A 26,611-nucleotide genomic window follows, 5' to 3' on the forward strand; every position below is an offset into this window, starting at 1 on the left:
GACCTCATAAGGTTCGGATTATAAAAGGTAAAATAAAAACAAGTATGAACGAAAATGTGCCTCTGTACAAAAAACAAAAACAAAACTGAATTGTATGTAATTCCACAGTAAATACCCGTGAACAAGAACACAGACTGAAATGTCTCGGTCACAAGCTAAGCCTATTCGTCCAGCGTGATGCTGTGAGTAGAATGGAAGACTCGTATAAGCAGATTACAGACACATTGTACATACAAGTGCAAGATCAATACTGAGTTTTCATAAATTGTTTTTTTAAAACAGTTACATGAAGTGCAACCATCAAAACAAGAAGCCAATGGGGCAATACCAATTCAGCACAGCGACTGACGTAAATTTATGTCGTCACATATAAACACGGTATGCGGCGTTGCATTAAATGTAGTTGAATGCCTAGACGAGACTGGCTGCACATACATAATGCAGTGAAACAGACTTCATATGTTCAGTGCAGTAAGGACACAAGTGCGCACTGAACCAAGATGTGATGGTCTCTCCAGAGCTCTTCGTATTGATTTGTACAAAGATTACAATCTTTTACTGCAAGACCAGTGGCGGCTGTGCTTTACGTGTTGTGATTTTGTACTTTTCCAGTCGTATTTAATTGACTACATAGTTATAAACCACTTTAAGATGAAATGATGCGTATTCTTAGATATTTCCACTCGTAAATTAGTTAAACATTTTTAAAAACCCACTATGTTTCGGGAACTGACTGCTTACATCACAGAGTGAGGAGGCCACACAACCTAGTCAGTTCGGACCAACTAAAGAAGCTAACCTTAATTTCCCCCCCCCCCCCCCCCGACTACAACACTAGTCGGTCAAGGTCAAGAGATATGAACGTTAACTGCCAAAGATCAATTGTGAGAGATAAATTTTGCATGCAACTGTCGTCTGTCCGATACGTATTAGGCTAATTTTAAAAGTTTATTACAGAAATATGTTGCATTTGTTCATGTATATTTAAAAGAAAAACATATTTTTATAACAAAAGTAACAACAATACACAGCAAACCCATCATATAGATCATTTCTATAATGGAGTAGTAAAAAGGAAATATTTTCGAAACTTTTAATGTGGTTAAATACCAGCAATAAGTACAAGATTACTTTAACTCTATGATTATTTAAGTCAACGAATTAACTATAAAAGAGTATCATTAATCAATTTTATTAACTAGCAAAAGCCAAAGCTAACTTCACACGCGTGTCTGTCCAAATCAAAATACAACAAATTAAACTCGTAAGTGAGAAATCAGGCTGCATTGTATCAAACGTTAGTGGCCATATTAGGCACACACATTTCAAACACTTCTCTGGTAAAAGCCAGCCGTAGAATACAGTGATTCTTGAGAAAGTTCATTGCTCTCGGTCTGGAGTTCGAAGCCAGTATAAGGTATGAATGCGTTTAACGCTGTTTTATCCTGATCATCCTTACTATTGTACCCCACTTCAAAGGTTTCTCTGATAGGTTTGCAAAATTTTATACAAAATTCTGGTAAATGAAGTCTAAGGAAACAAATGCAAGTTAGAACCCATAACACGTACCCTAGACAAAAATCTCGTATTTCCCAGTAGTATGCTAATAGTATAAGCCTCTCTTCCACTGAGTCATCCAGTTCGACTCCACCCCCACTTCAAACTACTGTGCCACTATGCAATGCGCATTTACAAGTTGGAAGTGGATTGGAATAACGGTTGCAATCTAATTATCTCGTGTGACAATGGTACTATTAAAGTTGGTTCGATCGACAGTTCTATCGGTATGCCGCTCGACCTGTCCAACTTCGACATACAAGCACAAAAGACATTTCAAGATGGTGACATTCACTCTGGGGAACAGACTTTTCTTCAAATCAGAAGGAAAAATATGCTATTCAGCTCCAATCGCCACGAAGCTGGAATTCGAAGAGCCAAAAAATAGGGAAGAAATAGAACTACTTGAACTTTGAACGAATATATACACGTTCATAAATATGTATTCACATACAAATACTTGCTCCTTAAGAAAGCATGCATATGAAAACAAAGCATAACACATGTTGGATACAAATATCAATAATAAACCTGTGGGAGTGTTTTTATTTCGAATTATAAATAGGGCAGATAAGACATTGTATTTTTATAACTATAACACGCAAATATTACATTTATTTTAAATATTCGCGGCAAACCTGAAATCTTGTGGCGGTACACCGGTTGTGGAACACTACTCTAAGGAAAGAAATAATTTTTATTTTAGGTACGTCTCTTAGATTAGGGATAGCTCTAGTAGGACCGCCTTTTTTTAAATAATGTCATCACAAGTGAATCATAGAAATACGCTCTAATATGCCTACATATTAGAACTTCCAGACAACAGAGACAGCAGTTTTCTTTAAATTACCGGTGTACGACTTAGCGGTAACACAATATTACCTTACTTTCTGGACCTAAGCATAACAATGGGAAAGAAAACCCTAGCGCAAGGTATGCTACAATAGTAACAGGCTATATGCGTTAATCACAGAAACAGAAAGGGAATATATTTTCAGAAAATCCTAAAAAATATGACATGAATAAGCTATTTTAACAATTGCAAAAACAGTTCACTTCCCACAACAACATATGGTAAGAACAGATGAATAGGTTTCTACAATGCAAGACAGACTACAACCTATAGATGGTCTATGTGACCCATTGTGTCTCGCTCACAATATTATAACCACATGCCGCCTATACATCTGCATAATGTTTGTCATTTACAGGAGCATGCTAAAAGAAAGGTCCACAGTGTCAGAACCAGTCGCTCCTTTTATCCTGATTACAAAGTAAGCCGAACATATTTGTAATTTTCAGAAGCAGTCTTTTGAAATGGAGCTGAGCAGAGCTTCAGATTCAGATACTTTATTCAGGATGGAAATTACTTGTTACAACAAAACAAAAGAAAAACTTTTTATTGTGATGGCATAATAACAATGGTAGTAACTTTGGTATCCTAAGTGCATGACACTCCATATTTAACATAATTTAGTTAAATTACTGAACCTCGTGGCCGAATAAATTAGCTTTGTATTTCGGAGGTCTGTGGTTCAAATCTCGAATCGCAGACCGGCTACCCTGACAGGTTATTCGTGATTTTCATCAGTCCCTTCAGGAAAATGCTCGGTTTGTACCTTTAATTCGACTACATCAGTTTCCTCCCAATTCATTACTAACTAACCGCCATATTATTCGAAGCCACAGGCTACAGGCGCTTTCAGTAGCTCAGACTATGTAGCGTCGAATGAGAGGATGATGTTGAAAAATGAATTGGAAAGGATGTGGAAGGAAGTGGTCGAGAAACGTCTGTCAAGATAGCTTATCCTCTGTCGAGATTTGAACCTTGGGCCTCGCGAATACGAAACCGGAGTCGGCCACGACGTTAAACCTACAGGCATTCAGTCTGAGCTACTGACAACGTCGTTAAGTTAAGTAAAGTTAAAATAAGCAAAAGATGCACATGCATGAGAACGAAAAAATAAAATTGTAATTTCCTGTGTGAACGTGTAAGCATGTCGGATCAAAGTGACAAAATGTAAAGTAGTTCCCAGAACAATGCAACAAACTCTACAAAGCATCAGGCCTATTTGAGAATCTGAAAGTCCCTCAGCTGGTCAATAAATTCACAGGACCTTAAAACCTAAGTTATTAACTATGTTATGTTTAAACGATCCTGCCTCTGACTCCATAACGAGCCAGTTGAATTCAGCCTATAATCTCATATCATATTTCCTTAAGATTCAGCTTTGTGCCATCCCTCTATACGCGCCTAGGTTCTTCAAATTTTAGCCTACATTTAGGTTTTCTGAGTAAAATTATGGACGCTTCTTTCATCTCCCCCATGCGACTACTTCGTCCTCCTTTATTTCATAACCCTGATAATAGGTGAATAGTACATAAATTATGAAGTTCTTCATTATGTGAGTTTCTTCACCCCCCCCCTGTAAATTCCTGTTTCTGAGTCCAAATATTCGCCTCAGAATCCTACACTGACTTCTATATATCGACCTGACCCGTGCGATATTCCAACACTTCGGACAAAGGTAAATTAAATTTTGGATAATAAGAACATGGTCTCTATTTACGTAAAACTCACATTCCCTCACACCGAATTCATGCTTTATTGTTGCAATAATAACATAGTAACTTAGGTCCATTATGAAGTCAAAAGTAACGCGATAATTGGTGAAAAGAACGCTCACTCGTGTTGGGCTGTTAACAGACAACTAAATTGCGACGGCTATTTGCGCCTGACTTCCCATAAAAATTAAGAAGCTACAAACCGGAACATTATAAGTAGGAACCAGAACGCATTTACACAGGCATATAAAGTTCTGCATGATTCTAGGCCACACCACAGATCAACATCAATGTATGCTACAGCACACAATTGTAACGTATTCTGTCACATTCGGAGACATCTCTTCGTACGACAATTCAAATATTTTCTATTTATAGGAATATGTTCTATTTCCTTCGGCAGCCATCACATTAAGCACGCTACATTTCATCGCAACAGTGTTGGTCCGACGTGGTATCCTACAGCCTTATCCTCTGCATGAAGTTTCCGTGGAGTCGGAATCCTATTTCGTTAGTATCCGTCCTCTCGCACCGCCAGTTACATTCAATTCCCAACCTCCGACACACGCTGTCTGGCTACGTGTGATAAATATTCATCACCACAAAAATTTCACCACGCAGATCTGGTTTCCTATTCGATTTAAGCTCATCTTTTATGTTTTGACTTGTTACCCATCAGGCACACTCCTAGCCAGATACTGTTAGGATGATAAAATCAAAGATGGACGGGGCATGTAGCTCGCATGGAGAGGTACAAAATGAGTAAAAATTTCGGCTGGAAAGTCAGAAGGGAACAGATCAGCGTAAATGGGAGATAAAATTAAGATCAATATTTAGGGAATAAGGTGTAAGGATAAGGAATGAATTCATCTGGCTCAAGCCAGGGACTAGTGATGGGTTCTTGTGAAACGGTAATGAATTTTCTGCTTTCACAAACACGCGAGGGCTATCAGCTACTCATTAATGACCATGCTCCATGCGAGGAGTAAAATTCAATGCTAAATAATAAAGTGCGATAAAAAAATATAACAGATAAGGAATTACTACCTCCATTTAGAGATAATAAAATTATAATAAAACACACAAAGCTTTCGTCAATGTAATTTGTTTATAAACGCTTTCCTATTAATTTGACGATTAATCAATTAACGGTAATATACAGGCCTACGCAACAGTGACTAAATCTTAGGATTACAATAAACTCGAATACCACATCCTACTGAGCACATTATTCTATAACGTATTCATATATTACGACCTTTACCACTGGAGATCAAATTAATTGAATTCCTGACCCTAAAGAGTCAATCTGTTCACATTCAGCCAAACGCCAAGTAAAAATCTCTGTTGTTACAACTGGAAATGTATTATTTTAATATGCCTGAGTTTTCATTCATACAAAATAAAGTTACCTATGCAATATTTATGTACCAATAGAACCAAGGCGATGAAATAAATATGATGCTTATGTTTTTAGAAGCGCTCGAGTTAATTTTACGTCCGCAATTCGTTTCCATAATAAATCACTGTCGCAAACCACAAACTGCAGTCTAAGTTGTATTGATTTATTGTATTGTGAAAATAAAGGCGCTACCGAGCGTGTCGGCAGGGGTGTGTCCTGGCTAGCAACCAGAGTCACGCTTCTCTGAGGACACTGTCTCTCGATATCAGATTCGTGCCAAACTACTGGCTTTCTTTATTGATTTCCAGTCCTCATCAGCACTACAAGGTACATTTAACGTTACACTCCATTTTTTTAACGCTACAGTCGGCCTGAACCAACGCAGAAGTTTAAAGATTCGTATTGTGAATGGACGAGAATGTATGGGTGTGTTCAACATATAAACATTCAATGTTTCTCTCATTCTCAAGACTAATGTTATAGTAGACTACTGTTTATGAAGTTAAATCTGCCACAGTATTATTAGGTTCAAGGGTGACAAAAGTGTTGTTACGAGATTGGTGATGCATGGTATAAAAGAGATTATTAGGAAGACGGCCTTCTATAACTGTGTATTTACCTAGAGGATCTAAGGAAAACAACGATAGTGGTTTGCCGCCCTACAGCACCCCACAAGATTTTTGGAATACCAAAGTTTTAACCACTTTTAAACCAATAATATTAGACCTACTGGGTTTCTCGACTTGTTCGTCTTAATTATAAATAGGGCCGTGAATATTTGTTCGGGGGGGGGGGGGGTCTAAATTTAATACATACAAATTGCTGTGAATAGAGCCATATCAAATTACAGACACAAAATTTAGCAGAAAAATGTGCTTCATACATATCATTGTCGTTCATTAGTAATTAATCTCTGAGGTTACAAAATCATATTTTGTTGTTTTTATGGGTTCGGGGGCCTCAAACTTATTTATGTCAAGGGAACCTGAAACCAAAAGTATGGGACTCACTGCGTTAGTCTGAAATAATTGCAGTCATCACCTTCTCATCCGAGGGAGGGAATATCCCGTTTAGACTTTAATTGAAGTTTCACTGTATTAGTTTTAAAACTGAGCAAATCTTAATTACGACAGACTACTCCAGGAATCGATCAAAGTACGAATACATATTCGAATCAGTAATACAGCTAATACAGCCAAATTAAATTTGTATAAAGATGTGAATACATCACAGATGTTGAAGCGTATTTGAATCCAAAGCTACTTCAAATATTTAGGAACTAGAGTTGCGGTTGAATGCAAGGAAGTTTTCAATTACAACAGCAAATCCTACTCTATTTTTCACATTACTTTACGTTTCCTTTCAAAACTTTCCACTGAGAATATCGAGAAGAAAAAATGCACTGAACCAAATATCATATATTTCATATCTTGCGGTATTCTGTACGTACAGATGTTTTCAAATCCCTGTGGTAGCTGTTTTATAATAGACACCCAGACTCGTGTGCCATGTAAAACCATTGAAATAACAGAAAAACGACCAATTAATTTTCATGATGTCATATGAGTGCATAGTGTTAACGAATAACGGAAAGGTCATATCTACCAACCCATACGCACCGGATGCCAAATAACTTAACAGATTTTAATGAAACTGTATAGAGACTCCACATTAGAAGCGACACCTCAAATTTGCCCCGAAATAACTTACGCGGTTGAGAGAGCATCATAAAATAAACAAAGAGAAAGTAATTAATCTGTAAATCTACCATTTAAAGCCCAGTAACTGCAATGCAATTCAGAAACCAATGTTGCCACAAAAGAATGTCTAGCCTGCAGTCTTTATAAACTAGAAAAATAACCAAATGAATAATTACTGTACTAAATACAACTTCATCATTTAAAATGTTAAATTAATTTGCAAATGATATTATTTATTGTGTACACACACTGCTACCAGTTTTAAAATGTCCATAATTTGTATCAGAATTTTTGAAATTGCACATTTTGACGCTGAAAATAAAGCTGGCAGATCTTTAATATTGTAATCATTTAGAAACACATCTAAACTATTAAATAATTAGTAAACTATACCTGGGGAGAGGAGGTATAGATCTAAGCTTTGTTAATGTCAACACTAGATGCAGGTGAGTAGTTAGCTTCACGCCCCAGCTGCTTTACCCCAAGGAATGTTTCCGGGAACCCACTGGAGAGCAAGGCGACTGAGCCACAGAGCTGGTATTGGCGTCGTTGGGAAAATAAGAATCCTGCTGTGCCTAGAATCGAACCCCGATCGTCAAGCCCCGTATCCAAGTCCCTACATTATTCCGATGTTAAGAAATAACCTGAAGAAACCATTAATCGTTTTCACAGAAAATATAACATCCTATTCAATTAAATACAGTTTTAAAAGAACTAGGCCTACAATATTAACGTATCAAAACATGGTATCCGTCCACCAACCTTTTCCATACCCCTCTGCCCAAATATAATCCTGTCCTCGGTCATGGGAATTCTGTAGTAACATAAAGCAGACACTGGTTTAGCCCGTTACTGTTTTGCTTTTCGTCTATTTAAGTATAACCCGACAGAGAAACGTAACCTTCTCTTTCGTTAGTAGAATGATCAAGTAATGAAAAATGCTACGATGTCGTGTTCGTCCTGAGTCGTGATGGGTCAGGGGGATAAGGCAGGAATTATTTATAGTAAAGCTCTTATCGTGACCTGGCATTTATAGAAAATGGTAGACGACGCTCCAGTATCTCACGAAACTGACGAGAGCAGAATTAATTTTCTTCTTCCTTTTTGGTTAAGTGTCTACTACTGCACTAAGCCGAGCAAACGATGGATGAAGAAATGAACATCTAACAGACATATATTAACATAATAAGAATTTCTGATGCTAAAAGAGAGTTTTAATTTCTCGCGAGATATCGATATTAATTTTATTAAATTACTATAAATACAATTCAAACACTTTAAAATGCACAGCTCTCCAGCTTTTATACTTTTCATATAAACAAAACAAACACAGGATACCTTCAATCGGTCTGCTTCCCTTTAACTTCGTTTTCCTTCTATGTTCTCTGTTTCTCACCCTACCTTCAATTTCCAGATCTCCATTCATCTTGTGGTTTTGTCCAGAACCCACCTCTCTTTTCCACCCAATTCACACTGAATCTTGGAGTGTGGTTTCATCCTCCTTAGCATACGATCGGGGAGTGAGAGTGAGCCGCGTATGAAAGAGCAATGGACAGATAAAATACAGTAGGCCTGAATGCAATTTGTGGCCGAAAGGAAAAAAAAAAACACTGCAGGCGGTAGGTAAGTTTGAGTGAAAATGTCATCTCATATGTCCACTGTTACCTACGACTAAACACCGCATTCTACTTCATATTTCAGAGGTCCTCATTTCAAATCTCAACCCCATAACCGAATATCCTCACCGAAGTAATTCTTCTTAGTCCCTTTATGCTAATAACACACTCAAACAGGCCACGACTGCTTCCTTTCAAATTCTCCCAATCCCAATAGATGTAGTCATCTTTAAATTTCTCAAATATGGCTGGCTATCATCTGAGTTGTCGCGCCTAGTAGTCACCGCTCTGATGATGAAGGCAGCAAGCACGTCTGAAACATCGGTAAATGCCTACCAGACCTCACAGCGCAACATTCCAGAAGACTAATCTTCATACTCGTCGCCGTATAAACGTGAAATCTCATCTGTCTGTTGTTTTATACGTGTTTTATAAATTATCTGTACTCTTCTGATGCGATCTGAAAAGAAAGACAACGAACGTTGCAAATGAGTGGTTACCACTCCTCTATTTCGTACCAGAGATGGCCCGGTTTCGATTCTCAGCCGGAGCCGACTACCCTCAACTCTCTGCAATATTTTCAGCCCGTGCAGGCTAAAGTCGAGAAAATCACTATTAAAACAGGCCACTACCACATCATTCACAATAATCTTCCCAATCGATAGTATGTAACCAATTCAGTAGATAAAACGTAATCAAACAAACCATAATACAGTACTGCAGGAATAGGCAAGGCACAAATATTCAAGTCCTAGGTGGTAATTGAATCCACAGTCGATTGTTGTGAAATAGGGCCCTTGAGTAGACAGTGTAGGCTGACTAGCCCCTGAGTTTCAGAACTACCTCTATGATGCAGATTAACAGTAATTCAATTTGGATCATTTCTACGTAATTTGACAAAACAATGACACCGATTGAAGGGCATTAGCCGAAACGCCACAACCTCAATAATCCGTTTGTTTGAATTCGTAACTAAAGCTGCAGCCAATACTGACATCTGTTGATTTATTATCCGTATTTTGAATTAGTTGCTGTCTGAAAAAAAATTGGGTTAAGTCAATAACTATTACGTTCGTCTTAAGCCGTTCTTACCGAGTACCAAAGTACTATACGCGTACAATTTTATTTTTCAAGCATAATCATGTCATGTAGCTCTTAGCGTTTACCAACACAGAACATCTGTGTGAGCTGTCCTCCAAAGTGTTTTCTATCCAGACCCTTCTATTCAGCCTGCCTCAATGAAAATACTTTATGACTCTGTGTCCATCGGAATTGTCCATTATCTAGGGGAGAGTTCAAACATGCCGACAGGATTCACGTTTGGCACAAATAGACCGACAAGAGAAGCACAGTAGAAAACCAGCTGCTACTGGTTCACTCTGCGCTTAACGTAACGGCGCATACACAAAGAAGAAGCGTGCTGCACTCGTTGCAGAGAATAGCTCTTCGAAGGTCCAAAATGATGATAATCCTCTAAATGCATCATTATATACCCCCATCTGTCCAAACGAATACAGTCCTGGACCCGAATAATAGAAAGATGGCTGTCTTCTGGGTTGCAGAGCCATGTAGTGTCCATAAGACAGCCATCTCCGTACTCACCGCCGTGAGAACCTCAAATCCTACTGAATAATATTGATATTGAACTGAGCTTCATTACGAAAAGCTCACATAAATGGATACAGAATAAAATTTATATAGGGCGTCTTGGCATAATTTTCGTAAGACATTGAAAATTACGGATTGTGTGCTTTGTGAACGGAAAAAATCGGTTCGTACCTATCGATCGTTATTGCAATGGGTAATTTATACGCCAAAATACACTCAAATGTTATCTCACAGTTACAGAGTTAAGAAATGTCAACAAAGAAGCACAGTTTGCCTGAGCGAAGAATTCACTCGACTTTGAAGCAGTTACGCCATGTTGAATTCTGTCCAATAAACATTTCTCCAAACTAGAAATGGTCCCACTTTTGGAGCAATCAGCATGATATCTGATACTACGGCTGTGTTGCCAGTGACCCGGCTAATATACTAAATTCTGTATAATGTAGGAAATACTAAAAACACAAGTATGAAACTCAACACTACAAAACTAATGGAGAACTGAAAGTCATCAGATGTTTTTTACACCGCGTATTAGAGCGGCTGTGAATCTGCGCTGATGGTTACTTCTGTTTGAAGTTCAAGTCAATTTTTCACTCGTATAGACAGTGTGGTCTATGTATGGAGATACTTCATAAACGTATAAAGTTCACTGAGTACTACTGTGAACTGGTCTTCAAATTCATGCTTACTACTTCTTAAAAAAATTAGAGAAAGAAACCCGTTCTTAATGCTTTAGAAGACTTACTCAGACAACTGCACCTTTTATTGGCTACTACCATCATCGATATATGTTCAGAACTATTCCCACATATATTCTCAACCTGTTGTGAATTTAATTCTTAAATTTAGAACAGTTTCTCTGCATTTTAAACAACAAGAATTTACTATAACCTTGAAGCAATAAACAACATTATTTACAGATGCCTTTAACCTGAATTCTTTTCTTTTCCCTTCAGGAAAAACTGAAAACCATAGTGCATCGCAGGAAACCTGGACCTCCCAGATATAAAGCAGTCCAAATCACTCAACAGCAACTTCCTATTCTACGGGCGACTTCATTGGTAACTGATAATCAGTTTATTTCTTTTTATGCTTTCATTATCATTATTCGGTATGAACTTTCTTATTATGTATGTTGTGGCCTTTGGTCGGGGCTTAACAAGGGAATGACTGCGATGAAAGCTTAAATTTAAGCATTGTATATAGCAAGAAATCGATAGCAGGTTTCATTCCCATGTTCCGAAGGATGCAAGCGCAAAAGCACACTCACTCTGGTATATTTTTAATGAATATGTAAAACTCACTAATAGTCAATGTTAAAATTTGTAACCAAATTTTAGGTTTGATTTGTGTTTGTATATTCTGTACTCAAATTTCCATTTGAGTACAGAACACACAAAGTTCGAAGCCGACTAAACAGTGATTTTCCAAACCAACTGCCTGCAAAACTGCTCAGGGAAAACTATTTAACACCTCGGCAAGGCGTGTCACAGGTTGGCGCCCTTTGTGAATATTCAATACTGATTAATTAAAAGCTGAAATATAAAATTCTTCTAGGAAGATTTATGGTTCTCACAGCAGCGAGTACAAAATGGCTGTCTTCTAGGTTGTAGTGCCTTGTAGTCTGGTAGAAATTTTCTGACGTTTCAGAGATATTTGCTGCTTCCATCATCAGGTCGATAGTACAATGAAGCAAGGCACTATCAGCAGGTCTGAAATTTCAGACCTGCTACTCGCCAGAAATGACGGTTCAGTTAGGACATCCCGACTTAGATTATCAATCTTAAATTCCTAACTGGTATTTTCGTGATTTTCCTCATATCCTCCAACAAAATTCTGGTGTACAGCAGCTTATAAAAGACAAATATTGCTTCGTCTTAACGCATTCTCTATTTATCGTTCAAAATCGTCCTCCCACTTGACGCTTTCACAGGCCTATAACTGATACTATTTAGAGAGCGTCGTTTAAAAAACTAAGGAATAGTTCAGAGCTGATGAAAGAAAAGTCATGCTGGGGAATTTTTGCAGTTCAGTGTTTATGACTACTTCGTACTGCATGAAGAAATATCATGATTCTGCAGAGACCGGTTCCGAAGCTACCTGACGGAATGCCACTGTGACCTAGAGAAAATTGAAAGTAAAACGGAAAATGAAATCACAAACATCAGCGTAAATTAATCGATCGCTTAGCAAGAAGTAGCAATGGAGGCTGATAGTTGTATATTAGTAGTGCCCACCTGCTGACAAGCAGAAGAGTACACGCACATTATGGAGCAGAACAAGAACTCTTGAGAGACTGCTGACAGCCGTTAGTCGCATTTAACAAGGGCTAGATCCCGACCTCACAGCGCGACTCATAGATGTGTACCCAGTTACCTCCTGAATACAAGTTACGATTAAACTTCGAGAATACTGTATACGCTCTGCTACAACGAATGAGTTCATTTTTCAATTTATGAGCAAAAATGAATATTTTTTTAGATTTGTCTGAAGTGTTTATTATAGGCTTATTATGAAGGAAACCCAAAATTAATATAAGAGTTCTTTAATCGCCGATTTATTTACATAGAAACAGGGCCCTGTGCCTTTTACAGCCCAAAACCTATTCGATTATACTACCTTTACCCTTCGGTGTCAAGGAATCGTTATTCTATTAGACAGTTCGGACGACTTCCACAACATCGGGGTCGATGGTTAAAATCCAGTTATGAGGTTTCCTGCCTTGCACGATAGTCGGGACAAGTAGAACGCTTGTTAATGCGCAACAGTTAAGATAATTTTCGTTGGAAAACCAGGAAACTTAGAGCACAAAGGCGTAGTACTGTGAACAGCATTAAAATTAATCTGGTAGAAATGTGATGTTGACTGGATTCTCAGGTGAAGGCCCGTCGCGGGTTCTAGTGAGCACAGTAACGAACTTTGGGTTCTATAAAAGAAACGGAATTACCCAACAAGATGAGCAAATATTAGCTTCTCAAGAACGCTGCTTCAGGGAGTCGCTAATCTGTGATTCACTTCTAATGATGTATCGTAACGCCAATTGTTTATAAAGCGCATTAGGTCTGTATTTCAGAACAATGCTATGGGTTTCATAATACAGCGTTTGCGAATCACTGCTCAAGCCCCTTCTCTTTCTGTATGCACTGTGGGCCAAAATACTGGACCTCTGAGAGGAAGGGAGGCGGGTACGGAACAGAACATGCTCCTCAGGCACAGCCTGAGAATAAATTTTACACACCGCCTCCTATAATAATGTGGACATGGAATAGAAAACACATATTTCCATACAAATGACTCCCCGGGTAGTCGTTAGCAGCAGTCTGCGTGGTCGGCCCCAGCAACGCAGTTGAATTTCAGTCTTAGTTTAAGGATATACATACAGGAATAATCTAAACATGAGATTTCTTCGTTATTACTGGACTGCGATGCCTAGCTGGAAATGAATGACAAATGTAAGAGACTGGGTTCTGTAGCACTACATGCAAACAGGAGAAGCCAGCAAACAAGACTTAAAAACAGGAAACACGTCATCAGCCTGATGACAAATAATGATAGGGAGGAGTCTGTACATTCTTTGATCTTGCCGTGTATTAAAAATGTATCAGCCAGCGCCGGAAATACAATTTCCTGCAATCATTGTTAGCCCGAATTAAATTGTCCATTACATTGTCCAAGCCTTGAAACGTTTCCGTTAAAAAAAACTGAAACTAACCAAACTGCAGAATTTAAGCTCTAAATTTCAAGGTTATTGCAAGGTTCTGTAGGTTTATTTTCAAGATGTTTCCTCCCAAGATCTCAAACACAGATACGGCATTAGTATTATCATTATTAAAACTTGTGAGACTTTAGAAACATGACTTTATCCAAGGACAGAGAAACGACGAGAAAGCGTCAAGCAGCTGATATCGGTGGAATTGAAAGTCTGCTGCCAAACAAACTCTACTGTAGCTGAAGGCATTTTCGGAAAATTTTAGCTTATATCTTATTCTTCTTGGTAGCAGGCTACATGTATCTTCTCGAATCTCGCCTAACCTAATCACGAGTGTTGGAAAAATTATATATATTTAGATGGTTTAAAAGAGCGTGCAACTTAAATTTGCTTGCCCATACTGCAGTATATCGATCAAACTCAATTAGCCAATATAAGAAAATATATGTAACCTATTAGCTAGTTACATTATATGATTATATAAATATAAGTTTTTTAGTGCTCATAGAACAATTCGACAGGCACCAATAATATAAATAACTTAGGTCTCTTTAATTTTTTACTACATGTCATGATTGAGAGAATAAAAAATAATGCATTAGGACTAACAGAACGCGCGTAATCCAACGAAGGACAGGAATGTTACTGAACCTTCCGAAATTAGTGAGGCAGCACGAGAAGGAAACAAATACTCATAGCTTACACAACAGTAAAGTGAGCAATTAGAATAAGGGATTTGTGTCTTCTTTTTGGTCCAGTCTCTTGTCGGTTTAGGTTATGGTGTGTCTTATTTAATTTAATCCAATTCATATTCTGTGGGACACCTTGAATGGGGGACTGGCTTATCGCAAGGCATCTACCTGCACAGGAAAATACAGGGCGGGCATCCATCCAATGAGCCAAGCCTCATGGCTCGAAGTAGCCTATCTCCCCCATCTCGACGATCTTTGGAGCCTCTGGCTTCGAGGCCTTGATGAGGCAGTGCGGCAGACAGTCAGTGTGTGTCCGTCGGGCAGAGAACGACTCAAGGAGAGAGCTTGAAGACAGATAGGTCTGATTTTTGCGTTTGTTTTACGTAGCTAGTCTTAACCCCGACCGGAGCCTGAACCTTGGGAGGTTTAATTTGTGTCTGCATGTTCTTTTTTTAAATACATTTTGGTAATTTTGTGAGTGCATTTATTTTGTATTTTGGGTTAACCCGTGTAATGATCCTATGACCGTACCACCTGCCGGCCTCTGGGATTATTTTAATCTTGTCACGGTCGCCAGTGAGGGGGCGCACCAAGTCCCAAGCAGAATTCTATCCCACAAACCTCATGTTCCAGAGATCAAGACCTGGAATCGACAGCAATTCTATACGCACAGGCCCACCAGTCATAGTCAATGAGTCCACTAACAACCAACAATCTTTAATTCCAAAGGCGTATGGGGGGTCGAAGTACAAATACAGGCAGAAGTAAACTAAGTTATTACCACAAGCCGTGGGGTCAAATATTCCGATTTACAACAACCCTTTCTTAGGGATGGTCTCTCTGACTGTTAGCTACCAGGCAGTGCATGTTTCCGAAATGTATTAGCTATCCTGTCTCCTGACTTGTTTTCTTTTAAGTTAAATTGAAGTTACAAGGTGATAGGGTTCATCCCTGTGTGTTGTATTTCATTCTAGAATAGGAAAGAATCCAGTTTCATAAGACATAGCTAGTCGTATAGTCCCTAACGTTACATTCTTGATGTCGCAAGAGTTCAGGGTCAGATTAATTCAAGGAGGGTGGAGTTGTTGTTATGGGTTGTTAACGCAGTACAGACTCGTTGATGGATACAAAAGTTTCGGAGAAACAGACTGGCTACATCTTCAGGGCTGAAAATGGAGGACCGAAGATCGAGGCATTATGTTTCTCCGAAACTTTAGTATCTACCTACGAGTCTCGACAGCGTCACATCCCGGAAGAACATTGTCAACTTCACCGCCGAGACAACGTAGCATATCTAACGAAGGAATGGGTTTACCACTTTAGGTAAATGACACATGTTTGAGATACATGAATGTGAGTGTTTCTATGTCATCTAGTACATGGAAAGACAAAATCAATCAACTTCTACACGGCCTTACAACTCACATAAACGGGTCCCATATTCTGACATTTGGTATATTTCCGAGCGTATCAAGAAAAATATAGGGCTCGTATCGATAGACCACGTACGTCTTCTCTTTGCTACTTTTGAGTTCGCTGTGCCTAAGAATTCCATCATTTAATTTGATGTTCGGTATCTTGTGTTGCATATATAGTTTTATTGAATAACCTAGGAACAAAACACCTGCAAGCAGTGAGTTTAAGAGATATTTCGCTGGAAAGAAAATACAAACTGATTGTTTTTCTTGTTATTCTTCCTTCAGTTTTAGTTGGTCACGCGTTTGAACACCGCGAGACGCTTTGACTTGACTTCGGGTTAAGTGACCTCTGACAAGGTGAGGCGCTATACCTGTGTTACGAATAAAAGAATAGCCTTATATTTATTAGTTACATTAAAATTAAATACGTTTCTCATAACAGAATCTCATCTTATACTTATTTTATTTTTTCCTACACGAAACAAAGTGCATGGATGCCGTCATTGTTGAAATGTTTGGAGCATTTCCAGTAGTTACCATTAAAAATAGTATTTTATTTTTTCTTTCATGAGATTATGCCGACTTAAATTACCTGGTAGCAATGTAAGAAGAAGAGTATGACCTTAATAATCACAAATGGGCGACATGGAATGCGAGATTGGAATACACCGGAGGAGCACAGCGAGGCACGCAAACTACAGGATGCAACGCACGACGACTGACATCTCCGCCAGAACTTTTGCTTCTTTACCAACAATTTCTTCGATTAACCCATCACCTGCTTTAACGTTAAACACATCAGTGATTATAGTGTGTGTTCGTTCCGCCTGGGTATCAATAAAAATATTTTATATAAAGAAATAAATTTGCTTTTACATACGAATTTTAAACTAACAGAATGCCACATTGTACCTAGCGGAGTGCTTTATATGCACTGAAGTGTTTTTACTCACATGTGAAATATAGGTATCTGCTTATTTAATACCCAGAAGAAGCAGAAGCAAATAAACCTAACCTAACATAAACCAACACAACCTAACGTACCTACACGTGATAAGTCACAATAAATAGGACTAAAATTAGGGTAAGTACCACGGCTTGGTCATATCAGAGATAAGGCGAACTGTCACCAGTTTCTCACAGGCCCGAGTAAGCGCCTGTGTTAGTCTACATAGGATTTATGGTTAAGAAACCAACACCGAGACACAATTCTCTCAGAGTCCTTCTGGGTTTCTTTCCTGTTCATATCATTCCACGGCTGCTCCATATTCACTCATGTATCATCTGGGGGCTGGTTAAAGGGCCCGTTGAACACCCAGTTCCACAGAGACATACATACAGTCCACGACTGTAATCTTGAGACTTGAGGGGTGAGGCGGTGGGGTGAAGGCGGAAGGAGGAAAGATGGTGTCTCCTTTAACGCTACGGACTTCCTGCATTCCTTGCAAGTCTCAAGATTACAGTCGTGGACTGTAGTCTCACCCCATCGCAACAATAACAATGTACTACTGCTCAACTTCATCCATTGTGGAATCCATATGAACAAGAATGAAATCGGAAAAGACACGGCCAAGTGATCAGCAGTCCTCTTCGTATTCGAAATGTAGCGAGTTAAAATATCGATCCTGAAATCGGCCATTCTAACTGAGGTTTGTGTGGTTTTCCTCACTCCTCCAGGCAAATGCCGGGATAGTACCTTAAATGAGGCCACGACAACTTTTTTCCATATCTTTTTCCAATTAATTATTGATTAATTATATCATTCGACAGTATATCTGAGCTACTGGCAAAGTTACAGAACTATAAATAAATCAATAAATAAATATACAGGAACACTAATTCCGTAAATACAATACATATCTGAAGCTTACGTACTTGTTATCCGGAAAGTGAAAATCGAAAGCCGTGAAGTAAATTAGTTAAACTCAATTTTATCCGCAACGAGTGATTATAATTTGAAGCAACTTCTCTGACACACTGCAGTACTACAGCCACTTGTTTATCACGTGTTTTCGTTTAATTTTGTACAGTACCGAAGAGCAGATATTCATCATCGAAGAGTGCACTCGATCACCTGAAAGTCCAGAAAAGGTCAAAAGAGCGTTCCTGGTAATGTTTGGCGTCAAAGTTAGACTGGACAGGCAGACAATTTCAAACTTCGAATTTCGCAAGACAGAATCCAAATTCTGGAGTCAAACTTTGGATGAGATTGCGAAAGAACGTCGAAGTTGAGGGCAAACTCATTGAACACATAATAACATAAATGGTTTGAAATACTGATTTTAACGGTACTTAAATGAGATATTTGTGCCTCATCGTTCAGGTTAAATAAAGCAATTGTAACAAAAATTAAGCAACATTAAGTTTACAGTGAAGTAAACAATTTCTGTAATGCTATGAGCTCTAAATTATTTTTCAGATCTTTATCATTCAAGAAAATCTCCCACAGAATCTTTGGCTATTACATTCGTTTCTGTACAATGGTACTATTATATCTTAGACATGTCCCCTTCATAATGAAGTTTTGAGTCATACTATAATTCCAGCATAGCTGCAGCTGTTTCTTCAAGCAAGCATAATTGCCAAAGCATTATATAGCAGATAATACAGATTTTCTATTCTTATTTAATTTTTTGTTTTGTGAGTTGACGTGTAATGTTGTTAGTAAGAGAATTTGGCATACCAATTCTACTTGACTGACCATGCAAGGCCGAACCTCACTCAAACTCCGGATATTTTCAGACTAGCGGACAAGCAACGGGAATCCAACTCGTGCGTAATTAATTGTAAATGAAACAAACGAGAAGAGAAGAAAAAGTTTCATACAACAAAACCTTCCATTTTTTTCAGTGACACATTCAGTACAATATTAAACAAGCAGTAATGACGTCATGCCTATTGACTAAATAATTGATGAACTGGTCGCATTTCAGTATCACTGTCTTAAGCAAAGGCTGAATTGGTGTTTCATTCCTGGGTTATTTGACGACAGAGCTGCAAATGACATGTGTGAGTAATATCGAGTGATATGATTGGAATTTTCCTGAAAAAATGAGGGAACCAAAAATTACACTTTGTCTTTAAACAAAGAATCGATCAATACTTCTTTTCTTGCCCAGTTTCACGTCACTCACGGCAAAGAATCGTTCTCCTTACATCTAAAGCATCATTGCCTTTATAAGCCTCGTATAAAATATTGTGATGCGTAAGTTATTAAAATAATAAATATGATTTGTGTATTCTAAAAGCGAATTATTTTGGGTCACTTCAATAAAATACGTTCCCTCTGTATCGGCAAATAAACTTCATAAATGTGACAACAGAAACTAGAAAGAATACTTCATACCTTCAGTTCGCTCTTTACTCTGAAATAGTCACAGACGCAACTACTTCTCTACGAAATTAATACCGGAAAGACAGCAGAGTCGTTTGAAATTGAATTTATACTGGTGAAATCTGTGCAACAGGAAGCCTTGCTGGGAGCAACCTGCTCGTAAGCAAAATCATAAATCTAATTACATCCGGAATCCATTATTCCTTTCCCGTCTCTTCTTCTGTGTGACCGTTCTCCTACTAAAATATTTCTTCGTTACCCTAAAATAAGCCACGGCAGCTTTCTTACCAATCCGTTCCTGTTCACCGTACTTAAATATTTCCTTATCATTCGTCGATATGTAGGTCAGCCTCTGCGGTTAAAATTACATTAAAATGGAGAAATCGGTTAAATGAAAACCGGAAGTAACGAAGACAGGTTAAGTTATATTAACCAACTGCTCTATACCCGAATTCTCATTAGCACACTGACAGAAAAAAAACCTTGCCAGTATACTTCTCTACGAATTCGAAACACGAGTTACTCACTCGGTCATTTGAATTTAGTTGCAACTCACCATGAGACAAGTAACCTGTGACCTCTCCTTTACTTTACATTTCCTGTGCAAATGTCATGATCACTAGGCCCATACCCAGGCTACTTTATAATAACGCAGACCTGTACTTTCCTCCCCACCGAAACTGAGCAATAACAATTTGTAAGCTTCAATATAAGAGACCCTCATACCAGTCAGTTATTTCCAGAGAGAGATGGAGAAAAAACACAACAACGGCTGTGGATGGCGTGGCGGCTTTTTCCTTTGACAAGTGAAGCGAGTCGAAATGTCACCATGAAGAGGAGGACATCTGGCTTACAGAGGCCGGAACTATGCACCGAGGAACCGTGAAGACAACGAGAATTACAGATCGAGACGAATGATGGGCTGGATGTGGAGGGGCCAGAAAATGAATAATGAGCGAACATCGGAGTTTGGAAGAAAGAATTACATATTGAGTTCCCATTACTGTTAAGTTGGAGGATACTTCTCTTATAAATTAATGAATGGTTGGCTAATCATCAGGATGAAAGCAATGTCTGACTCTTGTGAACACGGTTCTCTGAAGGACGGGGGCTTCTGTGACTAGCTGAGCGACTATTAGTTGATTAATAGACTAAAATTCTTACAGAGCTCAGTGTGCATTAGTGAAAAAATAGGTGTAATAAAATTACATAAAGGATTAGGGAGTACTTACGAGGTAAAACGACATACAGACAGACAATTTATGGGAAAAAATTTAACTGCATCATAATTATACTACACGTTGCCCACTCTCTGAAGTATTGTCTTCAATGTAGGCATACACGACGTTTCGGAAGTTGCTCTATGTCTGTCTTCAGTGACAGACATTAGGGCTAGCGAACTAGTTTAATATTCTAAGAAGCATTACCAGATCTTTAACTCTGTCGTAACCATCCAATATGTAATAAAAAACGTCGAAAATAACAACGACACAGGCAATCCGGCATTGTAAATTATAGCGGTAAACCCACTGAAACATTTCGTGTATACTCAAGAGATTCTCAAATAAGTTTGGCAACTGCTGATTTTAGGAACTATTAGTTAACAATGCAGAAATAAAACGATAAGGTGACAATGCCCTTCTGTCTCCAAGCAAATGCCATTAAAGTGTGGATGGTTCTTGGAGCAACTTCACGCATTCTGTACCTCGGTATTAGATGCAGGTGAGTGTCCGGCTTCATTTTCTAGCGGTTTTATCCCCAGTACCCATCTGACAAAAGGCTTAGCAGGCATCAGAATCAGCCCGGCCGAGATGCCTTTGTAGGGACTCAAACCCAGGCAGTCCAGCTCTCAGCCACTGACTTCTCTGGCTGCCGCTACCGGCTCACAGTTGCCAATTGCGTAACACGGAAACTTTCAGATTCGCTGCAGACTCGTCTCAGTGTCTGGTAAATTATGATGAGTTTGCGTTTATACCCTGACCGGGAAACAGATTGTCCCAGTTTTTACTAGCCGCAGAGCTATTAAGGAAGGTCTGCAACCTGCTACATGACTTGATGAGAGGAAATGATTCCGTGTCGTTAGCTTCCTGTCTGCCAGACCACCGCCTCAACCTTCAGTTCTTTGACGGTAACAGAATTCATCACCTTCAGTACGGAAAGATGCTTGACAAGAAACAAGCTAATGACAATGACAGGTGTGTGACAGAGATTCGGAACAAATGTGAACGCTGTGGTGAGACGAATGTTGATATTACGGTTACAAGATAAAAAATGCAACAGCATTGCCATTTGTTTTAAAACTGCATACCACCAAGTTCCAACCATTAGTTTCTGCTGTTAGCACTTAAAGAAGGCACTGTTGTGGAAGGTATGCGCTGTGAAGTAAAGTCAGCACATTTGAAGTTCCACGGTTAGAGCTCGTAAGTTCAGTCGAAGTGTATGTTTACGTATCACGAAAACAATCATTCTGGGATATAAATGAACTAACAGTTTAGATAACTACCGAGAATAAATTTTACAAATAAAATCTATTTTAAATTTGAATCATTGAAGGTCCCACGAATGTTTTCTTTATGGAAGAAAAATACACATATTTCGTAAGGTGTTTATGACTTCAGTTTGATTAGAATTGTGTGAAATGTTCTTAGAATCACGAGTTGCCCTACAGCACTTTGTTACATTTAACTGCAGATATTTTCACGTTACATAGGCCTATATGCCATGCTAAAAGTAAGGAATTTAATAATAAAAACAATAAAAATAAAACTGCCAAACACACAACGGTTGCGCGGTCTAAGATGCGTGCAGTGTTGTACAAACCGAACAATGTGACCACGGATTCGAATCCCTCTTGGGGTATGAATGCACAGTTTTCCTTCCTACTTTCTTGCGTTGCCCTTTGCCAGGAAGAATTTGTGCCAGCGGTATTTAATTTACTTCGTATTAAACATGAAAATCACGTTCTCGACATGTCATTCTGTGTAGACTGGAAAAGGCTTTATTTTTTTAACTTCATCCGACATTCATTACATTTGAAAAGTTTGATATCTCTTGTAGAATACTGTAAATATACCTCATGTCTACTAGACTCACAGTTGTAATCAATAGAATGTATTCCGATAAGCACACGTCAATGACCAACATTTTAGCTCCCAGCAATCTATCATATATTGATTTAGTCCTGTCGAAACGCAATATAAGCATTTGCGGGCCTCTGAAAAACAGACGTATTGGGATACTGTGCAAAGCACAACTTACAAACACCAATCTCGAGCATTAATAACCAGAATTTGGGACCAACCGTTAGTCACTGCAACGTACACGGTGACTGTTGCAGCCTAAGGGTGGAAACGGGCACAGAGGCAATGCTGTTCTAATTTACTAAAGATGGTGCAATCAAGAACCAAGTCCTCAACGCGTGGCTCTCTCGAAAACGTCACCTAGAATTAAAATATTTTTGACAGTAATCAGAAGACGCGTTGGTACTAATTACAAATTGTACTTTCGGTCTGTTGGTCTGTTTTAGCGTTTAAAATAGATTTGCACAACTTTTTCTATGAATGCAATAAATACATTTTGCTTAAAACGAAAGTCTTTGTGTAAGTATCCCTTTACTTACAAAATACATGATTATGTAGTCGGAAATAAAAATGCAATTCCTACCAAAATCGATTTCGTAGTTTCACCTGGGGCAAAAAGCACTAAAAATAATCTCAGAAAAGCTGGCTTGTTACATTCGACTAATAAAATATTATATAAATTCCTTCGAGACATATGTGAGGAACCACCGTACAATCTCTGCATTAAAAATCTTAGTTTGGTGAGAGGCATCTCAGGTTCTGATGGCGGCGAGTATGAAGATGCCAGCCTTCTAGGATATTGCACCCTGTAGTCTCGTTGACCGACATTTCAGAGGTGCGTTTCGCCCTGATGATGGAGACAGTAAGTTATTCTGAGACGTCGGTAAATTTCTACGAGCTACGCGAAGCAATACCTCAGAACGCTGTCATCTAAAATTTAGTATTCTTTTTACCAAAACTTTGATTTCAATGTCTTATTATGATCCTGCCTGATAATGTATTTTCTCTGTTCAAGTAGTCTAAAAGCGGGATCGATTAATCCAATAGCCGACGACTGTTACAGGAAATGAAGCCCCACACAATAGCCAGTGGTCGAGGCTGCTTTGCCCGACGAGCATGACAGAAGAGAGCGGACAGACGTCGGGAGACTATGACGAACCAGGCGCCGCAGGAGTCACCGGTTGTCAGGGATGGAACGGAACGAATTCCGCTGATTCGTTACAAGGTGCTGGTACAAAGGCTCAACTATTTACTGGCGCAGTGAAGCAAGGTGAACCAAAATTTAGGTGCCGTTAAATCTTCGGCAAAGTCTAATTACACTATGAATTTACAAAGAGATGGCGCCCAACGTTGATGTATTATGAGCCTAGCAAATTTACCATAAAGAATGACGGAAAAATCCATGGCGCTAAAAGCACATATTCATAAATATTATTCCATGAGGCCCAAATCCCTTAACAGCAAGTGATCACCACCAACCAAGCTGCCAACACTTGTTTATTATATAGAAATTCCAAGTTTCAGTTCTTAGCCTATCTTATTTAACGTGTTAGGCGTTATCAACTACGTATCCAATACAAGGTCAAACGACAGAATGATGACTCATTGGGAAAGGCGTGTGGGAGCAACATCATGGCTTGACTTAAGGCACTATTTCAGCATTTCCGACGAATCTGAACGACTCCACGAAAATTTTGAATTATGACACCTGGACCGCCGGTCGAGATTCGAAGTCATGAATTCGGAATATTAAGTAAAGCTAAGCACTACCACGAAACGTTCGATAATTGTTAGAGTTACAGCAAAATGTCAGCAGCTTACATTTGTTTTTTAATTTCAAGATTTATTATCCTATTTAATACGAAAAAATTACGATGTTAAAAACTAAATTCCTCAAGGACGGATCCAGGAATAAACAAGATTTGACGAAGAATAAGAGGTAAATTCTTTACATTCCAGGATCGACAGTTAAAACATGCTGTGGTCTGTGATCATAACATTTATCACAGCTACAATCTTACTGAAAAGAGAAAACAGAAAATCATTATGTTCATCTTTTACGATCGATCATATCTTTCTTTCTTGACTGTTGTAAAAATCTTTAGTGTTTCTGTCATTAATCGAGGTTGGTTTTACCTCCGCACTTAGACACAATGACATGTTGGCCCTACTTTTATCGTAACATTAATTTTTTCTGCAGTTAACATGACAGTTATTGCAAACTCTCAACAACAAAATCTACATTTTGCAATAAAACTTTAATTCCCCGCACAGCTGCTTGAGTTTCTACCTATAAACATATGAATATAAGCTTTACGTTTTACTACAGTTTTGTTCAACAGCTATAGAAAATCTGATGAGCTTTAACAGGGACGCTGAATAAAACAACACTTTAAGTATCTCTCCTGATAAGGCTAGTACTTTTATGAGAAGACGTCAGTTATTTTGTTTGTAGAATATTTTAGTTGTGAGATTCTTGAAATATTTTTCCTCGATCGAAATAATAACGAGTTTGAGTATGAAACTGTGAATAATATAATTTCACCACTTATTAGGAAGTTAGCCGGTATGTTCGTTAAGACGAATCTACGTACGAGCGTTGTTGATTTTTTCTATCACGCGCTAGCGTTTCTACTGGCCTCGCTTTTTGATGATTCCCTAGTTAATTTGTAGGACTCATTTTCACGGCGGTGTGAATTTATATTGTGGTATTAATTTCTTTCCCATATCTCACACATGAGCTTTTCCTCATGCAGCCTTTCCAGTGTGTCCCAGTGAGTGATAACACATATACTACGGCGTCTACCTGTTGTTTTGTTGGTGTGAAAATCGTATAACGAGAAACGTAATACATTCTAACATTCATTAAATAGTATTGCTACAATAAAATCAAGGGCAAGGATTGAGAGTGTATGAGAAAAACGAAAAATGCACTCAACATTTTTATCCAGAAACCTAAATTGAAGAGCACACAGAAGACCTAGACTTAGATGTAACGTCGATATTAAGATGGACATCAATACAATAGGCTATAAAGGTGTAGACTAGATTTAGTGACGGGTTCCTGCACGTATAATATAACCTCAGCCTCTATAAAATGCGGGAAAATTTTTGATTCTACAAGCAGCTATGAACTTGTCAAGGGAACTGTTCTATACAGTTAGTACGCACTAAAAAAATGCGATAACGCTCCTGAAATAACTTGGTAGCCTCTACCTGAAAAAACGGGTTCTCCTCTGTTGAACAGCTTGCAGTATTACTAATCTGTTGCTGTAACTATTTTATTTATAAAACTTCGTAACGCGAAAATTCTCAGTGATTTTTGACTATACTTTTTCTTTGATTATCTTAGTGTCGTACACACATTATATCAATAGCCCTGGACACATTTCAAGTCCTTTTAAATTCTTTTCAACGCAGCATATCCTAATTTGACGCAGGACTAGTCTTGTTGACAAAGGGTTTTCACACTGTGTTTCTCTTATGATCGTTGTTGAATTCCTACGTCACTACATAAACTTTCTTCGGAGGGCGGAGGGGGGGCGGCGGTGAAACACATTAACAGACGAAAATTATTAATTTTGTAAGAGTGTGGAAAAACTGTTTCATTTTACGGATTACATTAATCCCTTATTTGTATAACACGAAATGTTTTCAGCTACACTGCCTGGTGAGACGCGTCAATATTTAGATTTACAGTTCAGCCTAATCATATTGCAGGTCCGAACGAAACCAATAAATGAAGGTTCAAAACACTTTTCGTTAAATACAGACACGACTTCAGAGATACTATTTATATGTTATTCACCTACTGTATAAAGTGACTAATTAGCTTAATAAGGGTAACACTGAAGTCCCGGCATTTAATCGAACATTTAAGGCATGAAATTTATTTCAAAATCAAAGGGGTAGGTTGATTTACGTACACAA

General features: G+C 38.4%; 1 protein-coding gene and 1 long non-coding RNA gene across 2 annotated transcripts in view; one reads left to right on the forward strand and one right to left on the reverse strand.

The window, feature by feature from the left end:
• Window positions 1-26,611, reverse strand: part of nkd (NKD inhibitor of WNT signaling pathway naked cuticle) — a 181,088-nt gene that overhangs the window by 149,510 nt on the left and 4,967 nt on the right. The gene's annotated exons all lie outside the window — the stretch shown is intronic.
• Window positions 15,131-17,123, forward strand: LOC110840984 (uncharacterized). The gene is made up of 3 exons (XR_002547075.2): window positions 15,131-15,208; window positions 16,553-16,624; window positions 16,840-17,123. It is a non-coding gene; the product is annotated as an uncharacterized LOC110840984 (long non-coding RNA).

The sequence above is a fragment of the Zootermopsis nevadensis genome, unplaced genomic scaffold (genome assembly GCF_977971745.1).
Source record: "Zootermopsis nevadensis isolate Lab colony 2312 unplaced genomic scaffold, Znev_1.0 Znev_ptg000029l, whole genome shotgun sequence".
Lineage (NCBI taxonomy): Eukaryota > Metazoa > Arthropoda > Insecta > Blattodea > Termopsidae > Zootermopsis > Zootermopsis nevadensis.